Genomic DNA, 11878 nt, shown 5'->3' with positions numbered 1-11878 from the left:
AATGTAAAACTGATCCAGTTAAGAAAACATGGAGATGAAAGGAAATGGCCCATGATAATAGCATGGCCTTTCAATGATAGATCTCATGTTATGAGGCTTACAAACTCTTCCCTTGATATTAATTAAGGTTCTGAATACTTCTGATGATAAATAGAGAGACAGTCACTTTGGGGCTGGGGATTTAGCGCAGTTGTGAAAGCGCCTGTCTGGCAAGCGCAAGGTTATGAGTTCGATCCCCAGTACCATGAAAAAAAAAAAAAAAGATAGTCACTTTGGAGTTGAGCAAATTGAGACAAGAGTCTGTATGACTGGTCCAGTGACAAATAAGAAGTCAGAGAGATAGAATCTCTGGTTTCATCTACTATTCTCAACTGCTTTCTAGCTGCTTTTCAAGGTCTGATCCCAGAGTTTAGACATTTGTCTGAGATGCTGCAGACAACTTGAATTAGTTAAAAAACAAAACAAAACAAAACCAATCTATTAAATTTATTCTTTATATCTATCAGACTGTGATAGTCATTGGAGCTCTAAAAATAAATGATATAAATCTCTAGGCTCCAGTCTAGCAGGGCATGTTGACACAGGCCTGTAATCTCAGCACTCAGGAGGCTGAGGCAGAAGGATTACTATGAGTTCAAGGCCAGTTTGAACCACGTATGAAGACCCTGTCTTAGAAACCAACAAGTAGGCCGGGGGTTTAGCTCAGCCGTGTAAGTATCTGCTTGGCAAACAAGAGGTTGTGAGTTTGCTCACCAGCACCAAAAATAAAAAATAAAACAAACAAACAACAACCACAAAAAGAAATTCAAGTCTAGTACTTAGAAAAAGCATACACAGCATTCACAGGGCAACAACACACTAATAGATAGAGAGGTGATAAATTTTCCTCTCCTTTTGGTAATTCACAAAATAATGCAACAATTAGCACTGTTTTATCTCATTGTTGCAATCATCATTCAACATGTCACTGAAATGCTCTTATCAAGATCTCCAATTTTCTTGCAGCTAAATGATCCAAAAGTCTCATTCAGATTTCACCTTCCTTAGTCTTTCTGTATTCTTGGACCCTGCTAACTTTGCCCCTATTTTTGTTATTGTCTTGTTTTGCAGTGCTAGGGATCAAACCAAGGACCCTGTTCTCTGAGCTAAACCACTGAGGCAGACCCTGAGCTACACCCTCAGCCCCTGCCATCCTCTTTGAAGTGATGCCTTCCCTAGGCTTCCCTCACATTCTGCTACCTTGGTTTCCCTTCCCTGTCTCTGATCATTCTCTGTCTGCTTCTTTGAGGACTCTTCTTTCTGCATCCTTCCTCTTTTTTTTTCTTTTTTTTTTTTTTTTTTGTCTTTTTCATTTTTATCAGTACCGGAAATCGAACTCACGACCGCCTGCTTGCAAGGCAGGTGCTTATGCCGCTGAGCTAAACCTCCAGCCCCCATCCTTCCTCTTAATGTTGAGGTTTTTCAGGAATCTTTCTGGGACTCACTTCCTCTTTCTGAGTGACCTCATCTTATTTCACAGATCTGGATTTGTCCATCTTGTATCCTTAGTCCAGTGGTCTGTCCTGGACTCATCTACATGCTGATGTTGGCTGTCTCCACTTGAGTCTGTTGGTCATCAAGATCTATTGGTTCCAACTCCTAAATATCCCACAGTGTGTGCTTTTCTTTGCATTACCATCCTTACTCAGCTGACCGTTATCTTTTACTTAGGCTTCTTCTAGTCCAATACTTTTCAAAGCCATTCTTCTTATCCTAGCTAGAGTGACTCCTTCAAAATATGAATATTATCATTTCAATCTTTTTAAAAACAAAACAATGAATTTTAATATTTCCTGCATTTTTCTTACACCAAATCGAAATTTTCTTTTTTCTTTCTTCTTTCTTTTGGGTACTGGGCATCAAACTCAAGGCCTTTTGTGTGTGTTTGACCAGTTGTATGCATTTGACCAGTTGAAGCCCAGCCCTAAGACAGAAATATATTCCTTCCTTTTTTTCCCTTTAGTATTAAGGATTGAACTTGGAGCCTTCTCATTGAGCTACATCTTGGCCAATTTTTTTTTTTTAGACAGAGTCTCACTAAATTCCCCAGAATGGCTTCAGACTTGAGATCCTCCTGTCTCAGCTTGCAGAATGCTGGAGTTACAGGTGTGCATCACCACGCCTGGAGTAAAATTGAAATATTTAACATAGCTAACAAAGTTGCATAGAAGCTGGTCTCTTTTCATCACTCTTGCCAGAACCCTTTCCACTTACTTCCCTCAAATTCCTTGCTTTAGTCATACTAAACTTCTTCTAGTTCCTTAAATATAACTACTTTGCTTTCTTTTACCTCCAGACTTGAATATGTAAGGTTTCCACAGTCTAGGTCAATTTTCATCTATAGCTCATTCTGCTCCTACCACCAACACTAGGATGATTTGCCCTGATGTCTTTCAGAGTTCAGCTTAGATATCACCTGCTCCAGGGTCTTTCCACACTGCCCACTCAGGGTCAGGTTCTCTTCATATTTGCTCCCCTAGCATGGTCTTTCCCTGGAAGTATAGGCCTGGAAATGCTGTCTGTGTGTTCAGAGTCTTCACTGGCAGGAAACTCTGTGCAGGTCTCGTTCACTACTGAACATCGTAATACTTGCACATAACAGATGACAAATACCATAATTATTCACTCAATGAAGGATGAATTAAACATCTATTTCCACTCACTCTTTGCTCATTTTCATATTGATCATTTGATAAATACTACCTTCCGAACAGATTGCAAACTTCCAAGAGTCAAGGACTGTAACTTGTACTTGTGTGACATGCCTACTTAGCATCTACTATGCTGATAAACACAAATAGATATCCAATCTGCATTAATTTGATAAATGTATATCACAGTTACAACATTAAAAGCAAAGGTCCAGTTCAGGAAGAGAGAAGTTGAAGAGAAAGAAGCAGGGAAATGGGTATGTTTTAAACTTCTTACTTTAAATTTTCACATAGGTAGTAAATGTAAATTGACCTTAATCACAGAGAAAACCTTGATGGATTATTCTGTTAGTAAAGGATATTTGTTATATTTCCAGTTGTTAAAGGACCAAAGAGTCAAGGTTTGAAAACAGGTTTTTAAAAACTTTCAACAAGGAGGAGTAAAAGGAAGAAAAGAGGAGTCCAGGTGTGCTGGTGCATGCTTACAATCCCAGCTATTTGGGAACCTAAAATGGAAGGATCATAAATTTGAGTTCAGCCTGGGCAGGTGAGTAAGATCCTGCTTCAAATAAAACCTTTAAAAAGAGGACTGAAAATGTAGTTTAGTGGTAGAGTGCCTGCCGAGTAAGTGCAAGATCCTGGGTTCAATTCCCAGTACCAAGAAGAAAAGAAAAGAAAAGAGAAAAGGAAAGGAAAGGAAAGGAAATGAAAGGAAAGGAAAGGAAAGGAAAAAAAAGAAAAAAAGTGAGAAGCGCACAGAAGAGAAAAAACAACAACTAAATTCTACAGACACAGAGTAGCTGTCTTGTATATGTGTAGTATGTATGCTTTGGCAGTACAGGAACAAAAAAGTGTATTTCCTCCCTTGGCATCATAAGACTGACACTCCTATAACAAAAGACAGGTGCTGAGCATGATTGCACATGTTGGTGAGGCTGAGACAGGAGAATCACAAGTTCCAGCCTAGCATGAGCAACTTAGTGAGAACTATTTCAACTTAAAACCAATGTAGTTCAGTGTGAAGATCTGGGTTCAATCCCTGATACTAAACACACACACACACACACACACACACACCAGGTGTTAACAAGGAAAAAGCATTACAAATTTAATCATAGTCTAGATGACATGGATGCCTTCAGGATGAAGACCCAAGAACACAGGGGGACACATCTATTTCATTCATAGGTTAGACAATGTAGGAACAGCCATGTATAAATATGACTGGACAAGAAGTATGATGTAATAGTAATAGAATGAGTGGAGAAACCAACAAGCACTGTCTGTTTGGATCATTCTAGGCTCAGCCTTAACATTTTTTCCTCCCAGATATAAAGCAGAACCCCTTCCTTGATAAAGGAGAGGCTTATGACCTACTGTCAGACAGGTCCTAATAGAAAGGTGGAGGACAACTAGAGTGATATTCCTAGGTTTTATAGTCCGTATAGGGGAAGAGGACTCTTGTTTTCATGGCTTCTTTTGGAGAAGAAGCATTTTGGTTTCTATTACTTACTTCGGAAGAAATGGGAAGCAAGCTATAGGAGGGCAGGAGGTCAGAGAATCTTGAATCTGGCGCTGCTTCTTAGGCCTTCCAATGTCTGTTAGTTCAAAGCACTTAGCAGAGCAAAGTGCCGTACTATAAGGTGTTTGCTGAATTTCAGTAGCAGAGATGAAATGAAAGAGCATCCTTTCCTCCTGTTATAAAATAATTGTTTTGGGGCTGAGGATTTAGCTCAGCAGCATAAGCGCCTGCCTTGTAAGCAGGCAGTCATGAGTTCGATCCTTGGTACCGATAAAAATGAAAAAGACCAAAAATAAATAAATAAATAAATAAATAAATAAAATAATTGTTTTAAAAATTCAAAGTGATGACTCTAATGTTAAAAGTTTCATTTAAATCATTATTTGATGAGGAGCAAAGATGGAGAATAGATAACAACTGGCTATAGAAGCTCCCTGAGATAGTCAACTTAGAGTTCAACATAATACAGAGTAGGGAGCCCCAAACAGAGAGAGATGATTTCTCTCATCCCAAGAAGAAATTAAGGTAAATCAAGGTCCCACCGTGACTTGCCGAGCTGTCTGAGGTCCCTCTGCTTTGACTCATTGGAGGCGCAGTTATATTGAGTTTGGGGTTGTGAGCCCAAAGGAAATCTGAGTTGGCAGGGTGTCTACATCAACCTGTGGTGAGTGATGGGAGTGGAACCATTCCATAAATAGGGGGGCTCCCGCAGATGACATTCTGGGACCGGGCAGAACTGGCAAGGACAAGGGGCAGCAGTGACTTTAGACAATTGTTCCCTTCCTGAACGGGATTGGTGGCATGAGCTACGCCTGGGTCACGTGACCTGGCTGAGACCCAATAGGTTATCCAAAATCAATTCCCTACAGCAGTGGCACACACTAACCACACTAACCCAGTGAAGCCTCAGAAGTTTGACTGATCCAGAGGAGAGGCAGGGCAAAGTAATACAGTGCAGGCCACAGCAGCTTGACTGATCTGGAGGGAAGGGGTCAGCATATGCTGTACCTGTCTGCAACTCACTAGCACACGGCAGTGGGAAGGGTCATCTAGCCAGCGTGCTTCAGAAGAATTGTAACCAACAAAGAAAGAAACTGGGGCCTCCTGGAAGAAGCAAAAAGATGGGAAGAGGAAGCAACAATAAAAAATCCACAGGTCCCAACCCTGAGAACATTGACCCAAGACAAAGAGAATGAGAACAGCACACATGCAATATCAGACACAGCACCAGTGGACATAAAGAGATATATTCGGGACCTCATAGACGAGTTCAAAAGTGAAATATTTAGCCAAATAAAGCAAGATATAAGAAGATTAATAAAAGAGATACTAAGTACCCCTCAAGCAGACACAGACAGAAGAAGGGAGGAACTCAAACAAAGGAGAGAACCCTTTGATGAAGAATATAAAAAATATATAGAATACATGAAGCAGATTCAAAGAGATCACCAGGAAATTAAAAACTCTATGGGAAGATGGCAAATCAGCTTGAAAGAAACTAATGATAGATTATCCAAACCTGAGACAATTTTGCAACGTGGGAGTATGAAAGGGAAAACTTTAAAAAATAACAAGGAAATAAGCAGTAACAATACAAAGGCTAGAAGACATTCTTTATTCTTTATTCTCGATACAAAGGCTAGAAGAAGATTCTCAAGTTATTGAGAATAAAGAATGTGAATGAAGAAGCTGGGGTACAAACAAAGGAACTACAAAGGTTGTTCACATAAATAATTAAGGAAAATTTCCCAAACATAGGAAAAGGAAATGATATTCTGATGTATTAGGCATACAGAACTCCAGCCACCTACAACCAAAACAGAGCTACACCCAGGCATATAATAATCAAGATCCCAGAAATTCAATCTAAGAACAGAATATTAAAAGCTGTTAGATACAAGAAACAGATCACCTATAGAGGAAGGCCCATCAGAATAGTGGCAGACTTCTCAACACAAACCATCAAGTCAAGAAGAGCCTGGAGCAAAATATTTCAAGCCCTGAAAGAAAATAACCTCCAGCCCAGATTGATATACCCCACTCAGCTGTCTCTAGAAATTAATGGAGAGGGGCTGGGGATTTAGCTCAGTGGCATAAGCGCCTGCCTTGCAAGCAGACAGGGTCGTGGGTTCGATCCCTGGTACTAATAAAAAAGAAAACGAAAAAGACAAAAAAAAAAGAAATTAATGGAGAAACAAGATGCTTCCAAGACAAAGAGGAACTTGGGAAATTTGCAACCACCAATCCAATTCTACAGAGAATACTGCAGGGCATTCTAGAGAAAGAGAAAAGTACTAGGATTCCAGGAACAGTGGCAGAGAGGCCTCAATGAATGGAGCAGAAAACAGAATGAAGAAGATAAGCAGACAACTGATGGCAAAAAAAAGAGCATAACAGAAATGAGGCAGAGAAGATTTTATTCAAAACTGATATGATTGATAGTATCAAGTCTGAGAGTATAGGCAACTACACTGAAGATGACAAAACTCTATGATATACATTCTGGTTTGTTAACTGCTGATTTTTGAAGTTTTATACTATATACAAAGTTGTGTTTTTATTAATACTGTTATGTACTGGTATATTTAATTATACTATGTCTGATGATATAGCCAATTCTATTGGAGATAACAAGAGACAACACAGGAACCATGGTAGAACTCTTTGTACAACTGTCTTATATATTTATTTCGTTTCATGTGTTTATAGGAATACGTTTTGTTTTGCTTTGTTTTGTTTTGTTTCTTCCTCTAATACAGAAAGGATAAAAATACATGTTAAGACTCATGCATGTGTAGAACCTATAAACAGTTTATGAGAACTGATCTTACGACACATGATGAAATGAACAAATACTTTGAAGGAAAAGAGACACTAAAGTACCCAGTGCTGATCCTGGAGTGCCAAAACCCAGCAATAGTATTATTCTTTGTTCAGAGTGATATTAGCCTGCTTGGGTTTACTCAATCTCAACATAATGGAAGATATGGATAACTGCATGTACGTTTAAATGTATAGGATTCATAATCATGTTTCTAAGTTTTTGTTGGATAGTTGAACAGAACTGGTTGCAATCTCACTGTTTGAATCTCCACTTTATAAGCTCCGCTTTAGTATCTTGAATAACTATTTGTAAGAAGACAATCTGTAATGATCAACAAGTGATTTCTTACTGTTTATTTTTTCTTTGAAATTATGTATTATTTCTACCTATTTTCTGTTTTGTTTAGTCTTTTTTTTTTTTTTTTTTTTGTCTTTTTTCGTTTTTAGCGGTAACGGGGATCGAACTCATGACTGCCTGCTTGCAAGGCAGGCACTTATGCCGCTGAGCTAAGTCCCCAGCCACTGTTTAGTCTTTCTTTAAATTAAATTTTAAAAAAAGACATTACAGTACTCAGTGCTGATCCCGGAGTGTTATGATGTGATATCCAGCAATACTATTATTCTTTGTTCAGAATGATTTTAACGTACTTTAGTTTGTTTAATCTAAACATAAATGAAGATATGGATAACTGCATGTTGTACCTTGAACAACTATTTGTAAAACGACAGACAATATGTAAACATCAACTAGTGATTGATTTCTTTTTTTTTTTTTTTTTGTCTTTTTCCTTTTTATCGGTACCGGGGATCGAAGTCACCACTGCCTGCTTTCAACACAGGCGCTTATGCCGCTGAGCTAAACCCCAGCCCCAACTAGCGATTTCTTATTGTTTATTTTTTTCTCTGAACGTATGTATTATTTCTACCTATTTTCTGTTTTGTTTAGCCTTTCTTTAAATAAAAATTTAAAAAATCATTAATTGATGAGGCAACCAGAAAGATATTGCAAATAACTCTGGAATAATCCTATATAGATAATTGTGATGATGAGATTTATTTGCTTAATGGGTGTGACCTTGACTTTTTGGGTGAAGGGTACAGAGATCAATAGTAGTCTGCGAGCAATTTACATTAGCACTTCTATGGATCAGAATGATTTGCTCTGTTATCAGTGTTTTGCCATGGCAGAATTATAAAACACCTAAGAGAGAGTGAAAGATAAAAATAACCTGGTTGACAGGGTATGGCCATTTCAAATCTTCTTTTGCTCACATCAATCTTTTGCCCCTTTCAAAGTCTTTCATAACTCTTCCTGATATCAAGAGTCTCACAACTTGTCTTCCAACTTAGAGCTGCAGTGTGCAAAGCTTTTTGGAAAAGGATTTAGAAATACGGAGGGCTCTGGAGGATTATATTAATCATACAAATGCAAGGCCTGGGATCCTCAGCTAATATTTGAGTAAATGAAATCTCATTCTACACAGGTGCCTGTGTACTCTAAAAGCCAATCTATTCTTTCTCTTTGTAATGTAACTCTAACTGTCCTGACTTCTTTAAAACAATGTAACTAGAAATGTACTTATTTATTTTTTGATGTTGGAATGGATTCCAAAGCCTTGCACATACTAGTAAAATATTCTATCACTGAGCTGTTCCCAATCCCTTTTTAAAAGTTTTGGTACCAGAAAACATTTTATGAGTTTAAAAAGTTTATGAGGGGCCTGGGATTTAGTTCAGTGGCATTAGCACCTGCCTGGTGAGCTTGAGATCATGAGTTTGATCCCTAGTACCTACATAAATAAACAAATAAATCAAAAGCTTATGAATAGTATAACAAACATCCGGGTACTCACTATAAAGTTTAAGTACAATAGTATTTGTACCCCCCCCCCACCTTACTTCTCTCCCTCCTGAATTAACCATTCTTACTATGGATGGAAGTTTATCATTCTCTTGCAGTTTTATGCTTTTTACAACATAAGTTGTATCTATAAACAATATACGGTATAGGATAGCATTGTTTAAACTTTATATAAGTGGACTTCTACTATTCTTTCCTCTGTAATTTGCTTCTTTCCCTGGATTGAACACCCAGGGCTTCATGAATGCTAAACATATGCTCTACCACTGAGTTACACTGGCTAGGCCTTATAATTTGATTTTTCTATTCAATAATATATTTTTGTGATTTTTGTTGAATGCAGGGCCTCACACACGCTAGGAAGCACTCTTAACATGAACCTATATCCCCCGTTCTTGACTTTTTTCTTTCCTTCTTTCCTTTCTTCCTCTCTTTCTTTCAGAGACAGAGTCTCACAATATGACTCAGCCTGGCCTTGCACTCACTACATAGCCCAGGCTAGCCTGAAATTCATGGCAATTCTTCTGCCTCTGCCTCCCAAGTGCTGGGATTACAGGTGTGTACCACCATGCCTGGTCTATTTTTCTTTCTTTTTTTTTTGAGACAGAGTCTTTCTATATAGCCCAGGCTTGCCTGTTACTCATGACAGTCTATCCTCAACCTCAGAGTGCTGGAATTATGATGTTCACCATTCTCAACATCTGACTTCTCATCTTAATATGGTTATTTATATAGATGTTTTCTTAAACAGAGGACTTAGGACTGGGAATGTAACTTAGTTGTAGAGTACTTGTAGCATGTATAAGGCCTTGGATTCAACTAAGCACCAAAGTAAATAAATAAAAAGGTTTAAAAAGAGGAGTTAGAAGCCGTGCACAGTTGGAGGTTCCTGTAGTTCCAGCTCCTTGGGAGAATAAAGCAGGAAAAAAAATCCTTTGAATTAAGGAGCTTGAACCAGCTAGGTAACATAGTGAGACTGTCTTACAACATATATGTGTATGAAAACAAAAAAACATAGCATCTTATATATGATCATTTGCACTTTGCTTTTTTTTTTTAACTTAACAATGTTTCCTGGAGATCATGCTGATCAACTCACAATGATCTTCCTTGGTTTTTATTACAACTGCACAATACCCCACTAGATGGATGTAATAATTTATTCAATCAATTTCTTAGTCCTGGACATTATGTAGTTTCCAATATTTTACATTAAATAATACTGTAAAGCATATGTCAACCTCTACCTATTTCCTACCTACCTATCTACCTATATTATAATAATAATAATAAACAACAGCTTAACATATTGTTAAGCTGATCCCACTTTTATAAAATGTCCCAAGAAGGTAAATCCATAAAAACAATGTAGAGCAGTGATTGCCAGAAGTTAGAGGAGAGGGAGCAATTGGGAGTGACTTCTATTGAGTGTGTGATGATAAAATATTTTGGAAAAATTAGCTCTAGCATATTTTGTTTTATTTGTTTGTTTTTAGTTTTATCAGTACTAGAGACTGAAGCCAGAGCCTCATCTATACCAGGCAAGTTGGGTCTACCACTGAGCTATACCCAACCACTTATGAGATTCTATTCTGAGACAAGGTAAATTTCCCAGGCTGGTGTCAAATTTGTGATTCTCCTGCCTCATAGTTGAGGTTATAGATATGCACCATTAAGCTCAGCTCACATAAGTTTTTGATGCATTTCTTATGAATTATAGGCAAATTTATCAATATAAAGGGTTAATAATCTATTTATCTATGTAGCCCACAGTTATCAAGCACCTTCTGCTAAGCCTAATTTAATAAAAGATGCTGGGAGGTTGAGGAAAACAAGGTCAATAAAATATGAACCTTGAGTATCATAACAATGATGACTGAGGTCTAATGGGGAGAAGGGTGTGGTTTCCCTTTACTACTTGGTATTAATTCTCTAAGATGTATGTTTAGATTTACATTTATGTCATTATGAACAATTATCACTTCCACGAAAATATATTTAACATCAAATTATTTCTGATATTTCACTGGGTGCCATACACTCCCTAGGTTGGACCTAAGAGTTCCTTCTGAGTGATTTGCAGTCTGACAGAGATGACTACACAGGAAGTCATGTGAAGTCATTTTAATTAAAAAAATAATTTACTGAATAAATATACAAACATCACATTAAATGCTTGAGTGAAATATATGCCACAGCATTTTTTTAAAAGCAGAGATGAGAATAATTAACGCTTCTCTCTAGTTAAGTCTGGAAAGTGATTATCTCAGAAAATAGATGATGAAAGAAGCAACACAAAATCTGCAGAGGGAGAAAAGAAGGCAATTCTATAACTTGATTTGAAGCCCTGAATTGCTCTCACCATCTTCTTTTGACTGATGTTCCTCTATTCTGTTTTGCTTGATAGTACCAGGTTTGAAAGTTTAGGCAACAGCTGTGAAGATAGTGGGATTCATTATGACGCCCATTCTGGTTGACTATTATCTACTTTTGAAGACCTGTAATGTCTCCAATGTTTTGGTTTTGTTGGTTTCATTCTTTACTGTTTTGTTCAATTTTATTATAACTGATGATATAGGCAATTCTATTGGAGATAGCGGGAGGCATTATGGTAACCATTGTTGATCACCTTGTATTATATTTTTACATTATCTATTATGTCCACCCTTTTGATTTGACCGATTCTGTTCTGTTATGTCACATTTGGTTTTACTTTCTTCCAAGAAAGTAATAAGAACTGTGGGAGTAATAAAACCCAAAAAGTATAATAGTCATTGTACAAAAGAGAGGAAAAGAAAGTGCTCTAAATGATATAACTGCATGTATATTTAAGTGCATACGATAGACAATATTACTGTTTTGTTGGGTCATTGAACAGAACTGTTTGCAGTCTCACTGTTTGAATGTCCACTTTATATGCTTTAATTTTGTAACTTGAACAAATATTTCTAAGATGACAATATGTAATCCATTAACTAGTGA

The sequence above is a fragment of the Cavia porcellus genome, unplaced genomic scaffold (genome assembly GCF_034190915.1).
Source record: "Cavia porcellus strain 051 isolate PalLab524CR breed Dunkin Hartley unplaced genomic scaffold, mCavPor4.1 scaffold_31, whole genome shotgun sequence".
NCBI classification, from domain to species: Eukaryota; Metazoa; Chordata; class Mammalia; order Rodentia; family Caviidae; genus Cavia; species Cavia porcellus.
The sequence above is the reverse complement of the archived record's forward strand: the minus strand, read 5'-3'. Positions refer to the sequence as shown.